Raw genomic sequence first — 18758 nt, forward strand, 5'->3', positions numbered from 1 at the left:
TATCTTACACCCAGTGGTGGCGCTCCCAGACCTCGGGAGGCAGAAACAGGCAGATCTCTGAGTTTGAGGCCAGCCTAGTGTACAGCGCAAGTTCCAGGACGGCCAGGGGCTACACAGAGAAACCCTGTCTTGAAAAACAAACAAACCAAACAGACCACTGTCTGCAAACCACGTGGTCACAGGTCTTGCCAATTACAGGCTTAATTAAGAAAAATAATCAGTTGGGGGAGTCGGCTTGCACCTTTAATCCCAGCACTCGGGAGGCAAAGGCAGGAGGACCTCTGAGTTCCAGGACAGCCAGGGCTACCCTGTCTTGAGAAAGGCTATGTTAGGAGGGTCCTAAACTGCTCCTGAAGGCAGAAGGACCTTCTTACCATGTCCTCAGTAACTAGTCACGGCCTCCAGACTCAGGTCTCCTTAGTTTCACTATTGGCCATTTCCAGGAAAGGCCTGGCTTCATTTATCCTTATCTGAAATTTTAGATGATTCTCTCCAGAGCTTGCTCAATCTGAGGAGCCAGTGCAGATCATGGAGCCAAGTCTGTCAGGCAGGAGGATTAAACAGACTCACCGAAATGTGACTCCTCTCAAGCAAGCCCTCTAATCTTGCCTTTCTGTGAAAACCTGAGAGGAGGAACACAGGGCAGTGCTTTAACCAAGGGTGGTCCCGTAAGGAGTTGGCAAACCACACGGCAAGCCACGCAAGCCACGCAACTCCCCCAAGAATGACTTCTTAGGGATTAATTACAAATATTAACATGTTAATTTAATATATTAATATCCCGCACCCCTTTTACAGGTATGTTTCCAGATCTTGTGGAACAGATAGTTCTGAGTCACTATGTAGAAGCTGGAAATGTCCTCTAGAAGACACCAGTGCTCTTTTTGTTTTTTTAAAGATTTATTTATTACCTATGAGTACACTATAGCTGTCTTCAGACACACCAGAAGAGGGCATCAGATCCCACTACAGATGGTTGTGAGCCACCATGTGGTTGCTGGGATTTGAACTCAGGACCTCTGGAAGAGCAGTCAGTGCTCTTAACCGCTGAGCCATCTCTCATCTCTGAGCTTCTTGTTTTGTTTTTATATAACCCATGATAGCCTCGAACTTGCTATGTAGCCAAAATGACCTTAAGTTCCTCTCGTGTCAATCTTCCGAGGGCTGAAGTACAGAAGTGAGCCGCACTTAGCATTAGTATCAACGGTTTAATTGTAATGTGTGTCTCTTAGTGCCGACGGACAAGTCTTTCCGGTAGCATGGACAAGTCAACTTCACAGGGTCTCAGTTTTGTTTTTTACATCTTTGCCTATGTGGTGTGTGTGTGCGTCTGTGTGTCTGTGTATGTGTGTGTGTGCGACTGCAGGCATGAATGCATGATAGCAAGTATGTAGAGGTCAGAGATCAACCTTAGATGTCTGTCTCTACTTTCCACATTAGAGGCAGGGTCCTCTCTCTCTCTCTCTCTCTCTCTCTCTCTCTCTGTCTTTCTCTGTCTCTGTCTCTCTGTCTCTCTCTCTGTCTCTGTCTCTCTCTCTCTGTCTTTCTCTGTATCTGTCTCTCTGTCCCCCCTCCCCCCTCTCTCTCCTGCTTATGCTTCCAGGGTCTCTTGTCTCTGCCTCCCATCTTGTCCTAGGAACATCAAAGGAGAGCTACTGAGTGAGGCTGTTTTGGGTTCTGGAATCCAAACTCAGCTTCTCCAGCTTGTGTGGGAGGGGCTTTACTCACTGAATGCCGCTCAAGCTCTTCTTTGTTGTCATTGTTGTTGGTTTTTTTGTTTGTTTTCTTTTCTTTTCTTTTTTGTTTTTTCCTTTTTTCTTTTTCTTTTATTCTTTTTTTCCCCCCCAAACTCTTCTTTTAAAAGCCAGATATTAGATGACACAAATATTCGGAGCAAGAGTTATGCGAGAGGAAAAAGCAAGAGCACTTCGAAAACCTAAGCAGCAGTGAAAGGCATTCACGAAATAAAACCTAAAGCCAATGTTTGGGAAAGCTAGAACCAAAACGCAAGGCCACCCAGTCATGAAAAACGGAAAAGACCGGAAGTCATGTTATCTGAGGCATGGGCTTACTTACACCTGGGCTCCCAGGCCTAGGGAGACTGACTGGAGCAGGAGGACAGCTGTGAGTTCAAGGCCAATGGGGGGGGGGGGTGTGCAAGGGGAAGGAAAGGGGGAGGGGAGGGAGCGAGGCAGGGGAGGGGGGAGGGGGAGAGAGAGGCGGGAGGGGGAAGAAAAAAGTTTTGGTATAATGTCAGGTTTAATTAGTTGTCAGTAAGCAAACCCAAATCGCAGCCAATGTCAAAGCATTTCTACTCGGTCTTATTCCAAGTAAGAAAGGATTTCAGCGTTCCTGGGAGGCTCTGGGTAGTTTCTTTCCCTGAGAGGAAGGCAGAAGCCTGCTGGTTCCTGAGGCATTTACCCGCTGGATTCCAGATTTTTAAAGGATAATGAGAGAGCAGGGCCATGGTGGCGCTTGCCTTTAGTCCCAGCAGAGGCAGGCAGATCTCTGTGAGTTCAAGGCCAGTCTGGTCTACAGAGTGAGTTCCAGGACAGCCAGGGCTACACAGAGAAGTCTCGAAAAACAAACAAACAAACAAACAAACAAACAAACAAACAAACAAACAAACGGGGTTAGAGACTAGTGAGGACCAAAAGCGCCATGTTCTCTCGATGGCAACTCAGCGAGCAGAAGCACAGACGCGCAGACGCGCAGGCGCACATGGTGGCAGCAGACCAGTGTCCTGATCCTGGGATCACCTGGGAAATCTGCACCGATGGAACCAAATCCCAGCTGCCACTGTCCCCTTTGTCCTCCAGAAATCCTCAGAGGGTGCCACCTGATGTGAACCCACATGTAGCTCCTCGGGCTGTTGTCCATTTAAAAGACAGTGCCACACCCCTTTGGGCTGCAAACCCACACAAGACTGGTTAAAACGCGAGGTCTATCTTCACTGCTTATTCATTCGCTCAGCAAATATTTACTGAGCTCTCACCACACTGGGCAGGGTCTGCGGCTAAGAACCCACAATGAAAGGCAAGGTCTCTCTTCTCAGGAAACTTCCATGCTGCTGGGGAATCCGGACAAATGAAGGATGTGACTGGGGCGGGCGGCCCACTAAGGGTAATCGGGGTACTGGGGAGAAGGGGACAGAGGCTCCAGCGCTGCTCCAGAAAGCTCAAATGAATGACATTTGAGCGGAATGCAGAACGAGGGGGAGGATACAGGCAACCAGCCAGGGGATAAGATGAGGAGAATGTTCTAGGCAAAGGCCCTGAGGCAGGAATAAAATTGCTGGAGAGTGAGCTAAGAGCTGACTAAGAGGCAGTGGCGGCCGGGTTCACGGTGAACTTACAAGCAGTCGGGAGAGGACTTTAACTGCTATATAACACTACGGATGCAAGATAAGATATATTTCATATACTGTGATTACTCACTGTGCCTTATAGCTACAACGAAACAGAAAGCCTCCTCCGTAAGAGCCCTTGTAATCTTTCAAGGAAGCAATAATTCCGGCAAGTGGCAAGGCGAGGAATGAAGCAAAAATAAAACCACAGACACTGACTCAAAAGCCAATGCTAGAATATGCCTGTTTAGGACTTTTTTTTTTTTTTTTTTTAAGTCACGTTTTATTTGGATCCTTAAGAAACGGGGGTTCATCAGGAATGGGGTGGGGGCAGTTGGAGGCTGTGGGAACCGAAGAGGCACGGAGGCAGGAAGGGAACCGGGCGGGTCCAGGAAACAATGAATCACTTGGCGTGGCGGTGCCAGGTGGGCGGGTAGTGTGGAGAGATAAGGCTGGAGAAACACGCTGGGGGCATCTTGAAGGACACGTACTGAGATTTAGACAGTATCCTTGGGTATTGGCTCCCTGGAGTGTCTACACAACTCTAGAAGAACCATTCAACGTCACATTCCCGCAGATCCCCCAGAGGTCTAGGTGGGACCCGAGAACCCGCATTTGACCACGCCAAGGCAGTGTGCACGCAGGCGATCTGGGAAGCCATATTTTGAAAAATCCACCTTTTGACCTTTTTGTTTGTTCTTGTGGCAACCCTGCTGGACTGAAAGGGGGAAGCCTGATGTCCCTTAGAGGACTGTTCAAAGGCTCTGGCAAAAATAAACAGTTAAATAAATGAAGACCCGATGAGACCCACGATTGCTGCTGGGCTACATACACACTCAGCGAGTTCAAGGCCCAGTAAGATCTTGTCTCAGGAATATCAGACTAGGGGGCTGGAAAAATGGATCAGTGGTTAGGAGCACACACTGTTCTTGCAGAGGACCAGAGTTCAAGTCTCAGCACCCACATCAGGCAGCGCCAGCCTCAGGGAGCCGATTCGTCTCAGGCTTCCTTGGGCTCATACACAGACACACATACATTCACATTAAATAAAAAACTAGAACCCTAAGACTGGTAGGATGGCTCAATGGCTCTGCACGGTGCCTGACAACCCCAGCTGGCTCCCACAGGAGAGAAAGGACACCTCACTTTTGAAAGTCATCGTCTGGCCAGGCAGTAGTGGTGCACACCTTTAATCCCAGCACTTGGGAGGAGGACAATGCTGGATCTCTGGGTTTGAGGCCAGCCTGGTCTACAGTGTGAATTCCAGGATAGCCAGGGCTACACAGAGAAACCCTGTCTTGAAAAACAGAAAAGAAAGTTGACCTCCATGTGTGCACTGTGGCATACTTGCACACATACACAAACAATTAAAACAGATTTAAAAAAATAAAATTAAGAGGGAAATAAAAATGAATATTTATCTTATGTATCTTTTTTTTAAGTTTCTTTCTTATTTTTTGAGATAAGTTCTTCTTATAGCCCTGGCTGTCCTTGAACTTACGATCCTCCTTGTCTCAGTCAAATGCAGGAGTTCCAGGCGTAAGCAGTCGTGATCAGATCAAAGAGTAACACTTTATAAGTGAGCTTCTACAAATCACAGAGTAAAAACTAGGAACAGCTTCTGTTTGGCCAGCAGGCATTGTCCAATAACTTGACACAGCAACATCAATCCTCCTGTCGGGGTGAGACCTGGTTCATAGCCATCACACAGGATAGGCCAGCGGGGCTCTGGGGCTCTTCTAGCTTATTCCACGAGCTTCCCAAGGGTCATTCTACGGGATTACTGCACCGGTTTTTACTTTAACTTCTGCAGTCCTGAGAGTTAAAAGGCTAAAGCATTTATCCTAGGGTTCCATGAAGACTGACTCAAGAGGAAACTGTCTTTACTGCATCCGACCTTCCCTAGGGAATCTGGAATGGGGAGCAGGGTGGGACAGGACTAGAAGTGACTCCAGAACGTCTAGCTAACTGTAGTCTTACAGGTCGGACTTTGGGATCAAGAGCCCAACCCTTTATAGAGACTGGTCAATGAGTGACTTGTCCACAATCACCTACTGGGCGGGTCCCCAGCTCTGTCCACACCACAGCCCTGATTCTAACACTTTCCACTTTTTATTTTTTAAAGATTTATTTATTTATTCTATATAAGTACACACTAGATGAGGGCATCAGATCCCACTACAGATGGCTGTGAGCCACCATGTGGTTGCTGGGATTTGAACTCAGGACCTCTGGAAGATCAGACAGTGCTCTTACCCACTGAGCCATCTCTCCAGCCCCCACTTTCCACTTTTTTCAACCCACTCATTCATTCTGGTGGGGGAGCCCATCTTTTCCCCATGTCCTCCTCAGACTCCAAATAAATGAAAGAAGCAAAAACCCTTAGCCCTGAAGACCAAACAAAAATGAGTAGACTGACCGAAAGGCAAGTCACTGAAAGAGAAATGGAGATGAGAGTGTGACAAATGCTCAGGGACTGGACATTAAAGACAAGAAAGCCAGGTGATACATTCTGTAATCCCAGCAGCTGGGGCGGGGTGCATCACTCTAGGCCAGCCGAGCATACAGTGCGTGACTCAATTTCATTAAAAGTGAACAAATACAAATGAAGTCAACTGCCTTCAAGTGCCTATCAAGTTAGCAAAACTTAAAAAGGAATATCTGATTGATGTTTGCAAAGACGCAAATGCCAGGTGCTCACACCACTGCAGGTGAGAAAGCCCTGATGAGTCCCTGTCGTTCCTTCCGTGATGAAGAGCTGTGTTGTGGCAGTGTAAGCCGAATAAACCCCTCCCCGGCTTGATTCTGGTCGTGGTGTTTCATCGCAGCAATGGTGATCTTAACTGAAACAAGGCCTGAGTGGAATGCACTTTTACCTACTGAGCTGTCCCACCAGCCCCCTTTTACTTATTATCTGAGACTTAGTAAGTTGTCCAGGCTAGCCTTGTATGCACATTGTAGCTAAGGATTGCCCTGAACTTGCAATCCATCTGCCTCAGTGTCTGGAGGAGTTAGGAACACAAATCTATGCCACCAAGGCTTGCTTGGCACAGGGCGTTAAGCATCCGCTAAGCTGAACCTACTGGCACATGACTTCAGTCTCAGCACTTGGGAGGTAGAAGCAGGAGAATCAGGAGTTCAAGGCCAGCCTGGGCTATATGAGACCCAGTCTCAACATTTAAAAACAATGTTATTGTTGTTAATAGTACTGTTACTACTGCTAAGTTGTAGCAAGGAAGACAGTGACAGGGCATTAGAGAGAAGTCTCAGGATAGCATGTCCACACAGACAGGCTTACGTTTCAGATTTTGAAGAATATGGGGGATTAGGGCCACAGCTGAGTGGTCAAGAGCTTGCAGGGCTCGCTCAAGACCCTAGTCTTGATCCCCCAGTACAGAAAAAGTTACAGAAGGAGGTTTCACTGAGCTGTGGGGTGCCAAAGCTGAAGCTGATTCCTACTGTTTCCCTCCTGGATGGTATGGATACTTAACTCTGGGGGAGGGGCTGGGTTTGGAGCCTGAGCCAGCCCTTGCACCCAAACTATGAAACTGTCCTCTGCTTACACTAAACTTACAGCCTGAGAGATTTTATTTACGACACTCAAGCCTGTGAAGAATACAAGGGGAAGATTCTTACTATAGGCAAGAGGTTCACCCCCATGTTTGGAGAGGTCACTTAAAAAAAAGACTTTGCGTGTTTTCAAATTCATTTATGCCCGTTCTGGAATAACCTTTCTGGACCGACTGTGTTCTAAACCTAGAAGGTACAGGCCTGAAGCTTAGGCAACCGTTAGGAGGAACCACGGAGCTGAGCCCGCACAGGAGCCTCTTCATCTTGGGGGAAACAGTGTCACCTGTCCCTCACTGCAGGATATAAAAGGGCTGCCAAATAAGGTCCTTCTGGAGGGGGCTTCTAGACACAGTTTCTCTATGTTGCCCCCTCTGTTCTGGAACTCACTGAGATCCACCTGCCTCTGAGTGCTGGGATTAAAGGTTATGGGCCACCACCAGTCAGGCAGGCGGCACGATTTTACCTATAAAATGATGAACAACTCATACCTTTTAAAAAGTAGCGTGTGCACGTGAGTCAGATGCTATGCAGCTGCCATTACCCAGTGTGGAGGACAGAACAGCCCCCCAAAATGTTTTTTTTTTTAAGATTTATTTATTTATTATATATAAGTACACTGTAGCTGTCTTCAGACACACCAGAAGAGGGCATCGGATCTCTTTACAGATGGTTGTGAGCCACCATGTGGTTGCTGGGAATTGAACTCATGACCTCTGGAAGAGCAGTCGGGTGCTCTTAACCGCTGAGCCATCTCTCCAGCCCCATAAAAACCAAAATGTTTTAAAATGATGGAAAATCATTGCAACATGCTAGCTGATGGACTGTTGTTGGGTGAGACCTCCTGCTTCTAGTGAAAAGAAGTCTTCATTCAATCACTAATAATTTGAGTGTAGAGAGATGCTCAGTGGTTAAGGACCCTTAAGCTCTTCCTGAGGCCCCAAGATCCATTCCCAGTACCCACATCAGGCATCCTGAAACATCCTGTAAATCTAGATCCAGGGAGACCTGATGCTTTTGTCCTCTTTGGGCACCTGTATTCACATGCAATAACTGCTTGTGCGCTCTCTCTCTCTCTCTCTCTCTCTCTCTCTCTCTCTCTCTCTCTCTCTCTCTCACACACACACACACACACACACACACAGAGTTAAAGATAAACATAAATCCTAAAGGTTTTTTGAATCTCAGAACTTTACCTCCAGCCACAGCATAGACACATCAGAATGATCCCTTTAAGGTACCATTTACCAAAGAACCTCAAGCCCAGTAATAAAGCAGAAACTATGTAAAGCCACTAATTTGTTACCAAAAGCTTGAAGAGCCTGTCTGTGTTAAGTGACTTAACCACACCTTGAGGTTCCTGTGCATGGTCTGCAATGGAGTGTTCTACCTTCCTATAGAAAGCACAGTTAGGGGTTGGGGATTTAGCTCAGTGGTAGAGCGCTTGCCTAGGAAGCGCAAGGCCCTGGGTTCGGTCCCCAGCTCCGAAAAAAAAAAAAGAAAAAAAAAAAAAAAAAAAAAAAAAAGAAAGCACAGTTAAAGACCCCAGCGACCTTCCAAAGGTTAGTCTCCTCTAGCATAAGTTATCTTAGGGACAGTGTCAAGCATTTCCTATCTGTAGAATGAGCACTCTTCCAATTAAATGAAAGCCATCTATGACTAAAGCTATCCGGTAGTGATATGGAATGGAGAACGCTTGGGAGCTGTAGCCCAGCTTCATGCCTCAGGAGGTAAATGTTCCTGCCGTCAAGCAAGGCGACCTATCCAATCCTCGGGATCTACGCTGTGGAAGAGCAGAGATGATGTCCACAAGTTGTCCTCTGATAACCACGGGCATGCCATGACATGCATTTGCGCGTGCGCATACACATATATACACACACTCATATACACATACATAGATACACACATACAAACACACACATACACACACTCATATACACATATACACACATACACACATATACAAACATACACACATACACACATACATACACATACTCATATACACATATATACATACACACATATACAAACACACACATACACACACTCATATACACATATACACACATACACACATATACAAACATACACACATACACACATACATACACATACTCATATACACATATATACATACACACATATACAAACACACACACTCATATACACATATACAAACATACACACATACATACACACACTCATATACACATACATACACACATATACAAACACACATACACACACTTATATACACACACATATACACACACATACACACACTCATGTACACATACACACACAACACACACATACAAACACACACTCATATACATATACACACTCATATACACACACTAGTGCTAGGTTCATTTTCAACTTAAATAATGACATTTTCCCCCAATATGTGGTAGTCATTTCTAGCAAAGATACCTAGTGATCTCCGACACTCACATTTCTCCCTATGTGTGTATGTGTTTGATAAACCTCTGGCAGAATTTTAAAATTAACTATACCTGATTACAGTTGGCTGGTGGAACTCTCGGAAAAATTAAAATGACATTTGGCACATCTGTAGATGTTCACAATACATAACACATGCAAAAAAAACCCCGACACCTCTACAAAACTTTCTATCAGGAAATACTTCCCGGGGCACAGAGGCAACGAGACAATCAACATCAAAGAAACGTGCTCATCAGTACCACCCCTCAAATCAGTGAGACAGCTACCACACTCGCTATTAGCTCAAAGCCTTCATTTTAAAACCTAAGACGGGAGTTGGGGATTTAGCTCAGTGGTAGAGCGCTTGCCTTGCAAGTACAAGGCCCTGGGTTCAGTCCTCAGCTCCGAAAAAAAGAAAAAGAAAAAGAAAAGAAAAGAAAAGAAAAGAAAAGAAAAGAAAAGAAAAAAGAAAACCTAAGACGGATCCTATGAGGGACCATGTCATGTCCACCCTTTGTCTGTTAGGGCCTTGCTAACCAGTTAAACAGTCGGGAACGGTGGTGTACACCTATAGTGTGTGGTTTTCTGAAGGACGCAGGCAAGAGGTGTGGGAGTTCAAGTCTAGCCTCTGCTACATAGCAATCTGAAGCTAGCTTGAGCTCTATGAGACAGAATCCCCCCCCTTCCCAAACCCCAAAACCTCAACAAAAAGCTTGCGGTCAGATGAAGTGTTTTCGACGGGGACCATACACCTCAGATCACCAGATCGTCAAACTTCCCAAAGTATCCTCAAAGGCTCAGACCTCTTCCCCTAATTGGCATAAGGCAAGACATATTTCCTATTCTGTGTGTGCATGCTATATTCTGTGTGTGCACGTGCTGGGGATTGAACACAGTCTCTCACGCATGCTAAACTCACTCTCTACCACTGAGCTACACCCAGAGTCAAAGCAAGGCACCTGAAGAGTACCTCCGCAGCAAACAGTGTCTCCACTGTTAATAGAGCTGTTTTCACTTCTGAGCCTCCTCTTCCTAGAATTATTAGGTTGAAACTTGGCCCCACCTTTAACTAGAGTCGGGAACAAAGCCTGAATGTACCAAGTCAAACAAAGTCAGACAATGAGGTCATTTTTACAAAATGGCACTAGTTTTCTCAGGGTGACAGCGTACTGTCTCGGCCCAGAGACTCTACATACAGATCGGGATTACCTGATAACTCTGCTTCTGAGTCTAACACATTAACGGTGAGAACTGCCCCACCAACCATTGACGGAACTGCTGGAGAATTCAGGGTCTGCTCCCATTTTCAAAAGGCTACAGAGTTGACTGACCAAAGACAAGGCAAGAAATGAGTGGTATAAGATTACGGCAGTCGGGTTGCTTCCCTAGCATGCACATGCCTCAGGGGTTGATACCCCCAAGAAGGAGGCTTTCGGGGCTGGGTGCAGAGAGAGCAGAAATACCAAAACGATAACAGCAAACGATTTCACCAATACTCTAAGTTGTATTTGTGGTATTGCCTAACCCATTTAGTTGTAGACTGTTTAAGGGACGGAGCTCTTGGAACTTGGAATCCACAAAAGAATGGGCATAAAAGTCACTGAAAAAAATTATGTCCCCTCTGGAATTCCTAACATAATTATTCTTTCAATGCACATATAGGTGCATGCACACCTTGAAGAAGAGATAACCTTTTCCAGGCTGCGAAGATGGCTTATCAGGTAAAAAGTGCTTGCCTCAGAGCCTGACACCTTGAGTTCAATCCCTGGAGCCCACATGGTAAAAGAAAAGAACAGACCCCCACAGTTCTCTTCTGACCTACACACACGCCATGGTACACACACACACACACACACACACACACACACACACACACACACACACTAAATAAATGTAAGAAAGCAAAAGAAAGGAAGAAGAAACTTCTCTGAGCTGGCAAGGCGGCTCAGAAGATGAAAATGTTTGTTTCACAAGTCTGAGGACCTGAGTTTGAACCTCAAATCCCAAGGTAGAGAGAACCAACTCCTATAAGCTGTCCTCTGACCTCCACATGTCTGCCATGGCACGCTGGCTGGTATTCACGCGCACACACACACACACACACACACACACACACACACATATCACACAAATGGTAACTTCTAAAAAATATATCGAAGGCCAGGGACAGTGGAGCACACCTTCAATCCTAACATTCGAGATGCAGAGGCAGCCACATTTAGGCCAGCCTCGTCTAGATGGACAGTTCCAGGCTAGTCAGGAATTCTTTGAAGAAGCAGAAGGAGGAAGAGGAAGAAGAGAAGAAAAAGAGAAAAAGGAAGAGGAGGGAGAGGAGGGAAAGAAGGAGGGAAAGAAGAAGAAGAAGAAGAAGAAGAAGAAGAAGAAGAAGAAGAAGAAGAGGAGGAGGAGGAGGAGGAGGAGGAGGAGGAGGAGGAGGAGGAGGAGGAAGAGGAAGAAGAGGAAGAGGAAGAAGAGGAAGAGGAAGAAGAGGAAGGAGAAGAAGGAGGAGGAGGAGGAGGAGGAAGAGGAAGAAGAGGAAGAGGAAGAAGAGGAAGAGGAAGAGGAAGAAGAGGAAGAAGGAGGAGGAGGAGGAGGAGGAGGAGGAGGAGGAGGAGGAGGAGGAGGAGAAGAAAAGTAGACAATGACAGGGGAGGGGGGGTTTCCTGCTAACGTTGTAGCTTTTTTGAAGGCTGTCTAAACATGATCACACTTCATGCACACTTTTGCACTTCCAAAAGACTGGTCAACCAAAGGCTCTAACTGAAATGTGTATTTGTACCAGTAACTATGTAGATAAAAAGTAGCCCACTTACCCACTTACGTGCAAAAGATGATCTGTCCTCCAAGTGGCAACGTCTTAAAAACTGAGAACCTCAGAGTCTTTAGCTAACTTGTAAAGTCAACAGAACCATTTGGATTAGGCAGATTTTTGAAAGCTAGAATTAGTTGCAAGACAATAGCAGATCAGTATCTCTCACCAGGATCAGCTAAACTCATTGTTGTGAGCACCAATAAGGAGGCTAGGACGGGTGCCAGATGGTTCGCTCCTAGCACCCACAACTTCAACCTCTAGTGTGTGTGGCCGGGGGTGTACAGTTACCTAATATTAACACCTACGGATGTGAGTGAGCAGCGGGTCCCAACTCAAGCACATCATAGCGATTTGGGAAGGACATAGCAAGTAGGAACTGTCCGGAAGGATGTTAAGTCTTAACCAAAATTCATCTGGAGGAATGGAAAGGAGGAAAAAAAAAAACAAAAAACAAAAAACTGGAGAAGGAACGGCCGCGTGGAAGAAGGAAAGAGTTGCTGGCTTACCTCCCTGAGAGGGAGTTTGGACTTTTGATGAAATGCCACTTTCCCTCCATCCCGCGGGAGACCAGAGGCCCGGGCAGCGAAGGCTCAGCCCCTCGGACTTCCCAGAAGGGAGAGCGGAGCATGGGAGACTCCTCCAACGTAGACCCCAAGGAGTGAGCCTCCTGCTCTTGATCGCCTCAAAATACCCAGAGAGAGTGAGGGGCGCAGCCAGGGTCTCCGCGCGCACACAAGCTGCGGAGGGGCGAGGAGAGAGGAGGCGCTTACCTGCTTACAAGCCGTCGGGGCTCCGCGTTGCACGGCCACGGTCCTGCGCTCTGCCCAGCGCACCTGTCGCAACTGGGCTGCAGCACCTACAGCTCCGCGGCCCCGCCCCGGCCCTGCTCAGGGCCCCGCCCCCTGCCGCGGAGGCGCGCACGCCTCCCGCCTCCCGCACGGCCTTGGGGCGAACGTGCTCGCTCCCGGCGGCGTGTACAACTCGTGACCGTAGCGTAGCCCTAGCAGCCGCGGTGTTGCTGGAGGCGTGGCTCCTGTATCAGCCTCCAACCTGGCGGTCCCTTTTATGGCTCACCCTATCTCTCTCTGACCAGCAGTTTGATCTGAGACTCACCCAGAAGTTTGGTCTAAGTGAAACTTCAGGGAAGTTCCTGGTGCTGTCAGGGTAAGTTCTGTGGAAAGGTATTTTACAAGAGGCCATGCCCGGTGCTGCAAAGAGCTGCCAAAGAGAACTGGCTCAGACTACGTTAAATCACTTCACCATAGTGGACCTGAGGTTCCTCAGGGAAGCATAGGATTAGAGAGAAGACTAGGTGATGTCCAAGTTCTCCAAGAGCTGTGGTCTGTGGTTTTTTTTTTTTTGTTTGTTTGTTTTATTTTTTGTTTTTTTTGTAACAACTGGAGGTTTCCCTTTATTTTCTTTTGAGACAGAGGAGGGTCATCAGATATAAGCAGAGATTAGCCTGGAACTCACTGTGTAGCTGAAGTGATCTTTGAGCTGTTGGCTCACAACTGCCTGTGACTCTAGCTCCTGGAGATCTGACACCATTTTTTGGCCTCCATGAGCAACTGCACACACACACACATCACACATCACACACTCACACACGTATATACATTTAAAAAGATCTTTTAATTATCTTTAATCTTTTTTAAGAGAAGCGTAATAGCACACAGCCTAGAGTGGACTCAATAGTGTCTGCAGGAGCGGTTTCTGTCTCTGCACTAGGAATGCAAGGAGCTGAAGGGACCATGAGGACACATAGCATTTGGCCATCTGGCCCTCAGATTCTTGCTCCAGCACCATTCCTCTCTGCGTGATGACCTTTGATGGTGTCCTTTCCTGTGTGGGATAGTGAAGTACCAAATGAAAGGGGTTCTGGGCTTTTCATGTGAGTGTTGATAAGTATTATAAGGGACTGTGGTTGAAAAATTCGTACAGCTCCTAAAGGGGTCACTGACAAAAGGCACATGACATGTGACCTTCATCCTGGCACCTGAGGTAGGACGGTTGCCTTGAGTCCGTGGGTGTCCTGTGTTACAGAGTGAGAATGACACAAAAAGAACAAAACAAAAAAAACCTACAAAAAGCTGCTGATGAGCCAGCAAGTTTTAAGGAGTTGAGCAGTTTACCGACAACAGAATATCACTCATATATCACTCATATCACTCAATATCACTCTGACCTAGACTGATTTCTGGATTAATGTACTTAAGAAGAAAAACTTTGGGCAAATTATCTTTATTCAAACATTAAAAGGTTTCCTTTTTGAATAGGAAATCAGCAAACTGCTAAAACGGCTTGGGAAATGAGCTTTATAAGCCGAACCAGGAAGTAATGATACTGGCTTTGCTTTATTTGATACAGTCACACGGCAGCTCCCTAGTTATATAACCAATTGACTGGCTGGCTCTCTGTGAATGGCTGTCTCGATTCAGAATTAATCGGTTAGAAGGACTCTCTGGTACAAAAATAACCGTAGGCTAATGGCCTGCTTGTTTTGCAAGAACACCATCAAGCATGAATAAGCTAAAGACTGAGAATATAACTCAGTGATAGAGGGTTAGCCCAGCATGTACAAGGCCCCCGGCTCGCTCTCTCACCTGTAAACACCAGCACTCAGGAGGCTAAGACTCCGTCAAAAAACAAAAAGCAAATAAGATGGCCAGACAACACAGAAATGTAGCAGCACTGTATGCACTAGGCTGGTAGTGGACCCCAGGGCCTCACGGGTGCGAGAACCCAGCATGGATGAGAATGTTAAAGGGTGTGTGATACCAATATGGGACCGTACGCCAACACGTGCTTTCTGTGGTAGATGGAACCCCTGCGATAGAAAACACAGGATCAAGCCAGTGAGGACTCATTCTCCCCATCAACAGCAGCAACATGTAGCCTGTGTTGGGTTTTTGGCTCTAAATCTTCTTCCAGCCGCTTACCTGCTAGGTCCCAAAGGCTCTTTTTGAAAGTATAGGTAGAAGAACACCACAGGGGGCTTAGATTTGCAGCGCCAATGCTACCCTATCAGGATGTTATGAGCCAGTTTTTAGTACAACCATTCTTAAGAATCAGGATTTGGCCCAGTGAGATGCTCAGCTGCTAAGAGCCCTTGCTGTGCCAGCCTGGCAACCTGGGTGCCATCCTTGGAAGCCTCTGTGGAAGCCCAGGAGCAATAGCTGCAAGTCGTCCAGTGACCTTTGCATGTATGCCAAGGCCTTCTACACTGGTACACACATGCACACAGTACACACACACACACACACACACACACACACACACACCATGTGCAGGTCTTCATGTGTTGCTTTTTCAAATTTTCTAGACCGATAGCCAGCAAATGATTTGTGTGGAAAAGCCAACTACTAATAGGTCGTAGTGATAAATTCCTATAATCTCAGTGCTCGGGAGGCAGAAGCAGGCCTGAGTTCTGAGCCAGCCTGGGCTACACGGTGAGCCAGTGCCCCAAACAAACAAAACAGTCAACTAGGAAATATTGTAGGTTTCCCTTAACACACGGCCTCTGTAACAGTTACTCATCTGTCACTGCAAAAGTGACCACAGGCCACACATAGAGAATGGACGTGGCTGAGATTTAATAAAGCTTTATTTATTAACAGACAGGGTCTCGTGACTTTCCCCGAGTAGCTGGATCTCCCTGCTTCCACACTGGGAGGATAGGCATGGTCACACCCGGTGGCTGTAGTTTGTGCAGTGCTGGGGATCAAACTCAGGGCTTTGCGTGTGTCAGCAGGCACACAGCCAGCTGAGCCACACCCTCCACTCCATGCTGAGTGAATGGAAGTGGGCAGCAGCTGGGAGAGAGGATCAAGGAAGCAGAGCTGAGCAGAAAGGCAGCTGAGGCGGCCATTGCTCCGAGAAGCACAAGAAACTGGGCCGGTGTTGGTAAGCTCCCATGTGACTGCAGAGTGCTTTTGTCGTTGATAGATGAATGAGTCCTAACGTCCTTTCTCTCTTCTTAGTAACATAAATGAAGACGCCCGTCCACACCCAGATCTGAGCTGTATTCTCTTGGGGGAGAAGCATTCATCTTCTTAGCTGAGTCAAATAATAGTCAAACACTTATTCGTAGACGAAACATCATTGGAAAAAGTGTTATTAAAACAAGTTGTTGTTTGGTAGTTTTGGTTTTCCAAGAAAGGGTTTCTCTGTATAGACCTGACCAGGCTGGTCTCGAACTCAGAGATCCAGCTACCTTTGCTTCCCCAAGTGCTGGGATTAACATTAGCCCCGCATCAGACTGTTTTGTTTTGTATTATTTTTTGGACAGGTGTGGTGGCATATGCTGTGTGCTAGGCAAACACTCTACCACTGAACTAAATTCATACACACACACACACACATTGGAATTTCAGGGTAAATAGACCACACCAGCTCCTAAAATCAATGCTGCACAGCCAGAGCTGTCAGATTAGCCCAAAGGAAGGTAGGTGCGTTCTGTGCTTACCTACAAGTTCCTGAGTGAAGACCGGAGGTCCTGACCAGCCTCTGAGGACTGTCTGCAGCTCCCACTGCTCACACCACTACACTGGATTGGATCAATGTGGTCATAAACTATTCTGCAGACACTTAGGCAAAATGGAGACGAGGAGGAGGAGGAGGAAGATGAAAACAGTCTGTGAAAACTGAAAAGCACGTGGCTTTAATAGTGAGAATCCAAGCCAGTCATGGTGGCACAAGCCAGTAATCTCAACACCCAGGAGGCGGAAGGATCATAGGCCACTTTTGGCTACCTCACGAGTGTAACGCATGCCAGGGCTACGTGAGACCCTGCCTTAATGAAACAACCAAATAACTGAAAGTTAGTATAGGTATTTGGAAAGTGAACTTAATTATATTTGTATTAATTATATTTAATTATATTTGTATTTTATATTTTATTTATATTTATATTGAATTATATTGTATATACTTTTACATATTTCATATATTTTACTTTTTATATTTAATTATATTTTAACTTAATTATATTTGTATTAATTATATTTGTATGGTGCTTGTATAATAACTGGTAATATCCCCCCCAGCCCATAGTACAACTTATACTATACTAATGGTACCACTTTGACCTTAAAACCAGCACATAAGCCCTAACACTGCTAAAACAAAGACCTAATCCATCGAAAACCCTGGTTCATAGTACTAGGATCCAGGAAAGACCCTAAGTGTGCTAACCTTGTTTTTTTGGCTTCTGTAGTTCTGCTTCTCACTAACTATTAATGCTAAGCAAAGTGTAGCCAACCAGGATCAAAGGATTGTAAGGATCGGGGCTGCTCGGTGTGGGAAAGGTCCCTGTGGCAGCGGCTGACTGGGAATAAAGACTGTTTATTCAACTTTAAGAGTGTCCATGTGTCAGTCTGTGGTGGGCTTGAGGCTACACCAGAAACAAAGACACAGCTCTCAAATTCCATCTCTCGAGCTGGGTGGTGGTGGCAAATGTCTTTGATCTCAGTTTTCAGGGAGTAAAAGTAGGTGGATCTCTGAGTTTTAGGGCTAGCCTGGTCTACACAGTGAGTTCCATAGAAAAAGCTTGTCGGGATTGGGGATTTAGCTCAGTGGTAGAGCACTTGCCTAGCGAGCGCAAGGCCCTGGGTTCGGTCCCCAGCTCCGAAAAACAGAAAAAAGAAAAAGAAAAAAAAAAAGCCAGTTCTTGGGAGGCTGAGGCAGGAAGGGAAGATCGCAAATGGAAGGTCCTCCTGGGATGACCAGTGAGAACTTGTCCCCAAAAGAGCTGGCTGTGGTGATTTTCACCTTAGTGTGAATCCTAGCATTTAGAAGACAGGGGCAGGTGTATCTATGCCTTTGGTGCCAACCTGGTCTGTATATGAAGTCCAGGCCAACCAACTGGGTATGGACACCCTGTTTCAAAAAGGCTGGACACAGCAGTGCGAGCTGTAACTTGAGCACCTCAGGTGAGCCTGTAATTTGAGCATTCAGGAGAGGGAAGCAGAAGGATCAGTGGTGGGATGCCGTCATCTACTACAGGGGTTCTCAACCTGTGGGTCGTGACCCACTCAGGGGTCAAATGACCCTTTCTCAGGGGCTGCCTAAGACCACCAGAAAACAGATGTTTACATTACAGTTCACAACAGTAGCAAAACCGTTATGAAGTAGCAACAAAAATAATTTTCTGGGTGGGGTCGCCACAACGTGAGGAACTGAATCAAGGGTCACACCACTGGGGAAGGTTGAGAACCGTTGTTTTACTACACAGGGCGTAGGCTTCGTGTTTCAAAACCTACTTTAATAAGGATTCCTAAGGGGCTGGGGATTTAGCTCAGTGGTAGAGCGCTTACCTAGGAAGCATAAGGTCCTGGGTTCGGTCCCCAGCTCCGAAAAAAAGAACCAAAAAAAAAGTATATATATATATGGATTCCTAAACGCTCCAACCTCCCTTCTAGCCCACCACCCACCAGAGGGAGTGTAAAAGAAAGGTTAATAGGAAATGTGGGTTGTGGACCTGTTTAGAAATAGTTTTCTCTGGGGCAGTTCCACTCTTGTTTGTCAGCGGTCCTGTTCTCTAGCAAAACACCAAACACGAATCGGCAGCCGCAGTCCAGTCTA

At 46.4% G+C, this 18758-nt stretch overlaps 1 protein-coding gene across 2 annotated transcripts in view; it reads right to left on the bottom strand.

The window, feature by feature from the left end:
- Positions 1-13036, bottom strand: part of Lima1 (LIM domain and actin binding 1) — a 100125-nt gene extending 87089 nt beyond the window's left edge. For both annotated transcript variants that reach the window (XR_015623955.1, NM_001191615.3), the window contains 1 exon segment: positions 12947-13036. The gene's annotated coding sequence lies outside the window, so the exon portion shown is untranslated.
- Between the last annotated feature and the right edge of the window lie 5722 nt (positions 13037-18758).

This window comes from Rattus norvegicus, chromosome 7, assembly GCF_021556685.1.
Source record: "Rattus norvegicus strain SHRSP/BbbUtx chromosome 7, alternate assembly SHRSP_T2T, whole genome shotgun sequence".
Taxonomy (NCBI): domain Eukaryota; kingdom Metazoa; phylum Chordata; class Mammalia; order Rodentia; family Muridae; genus Rattus; species Rattus norvegicus.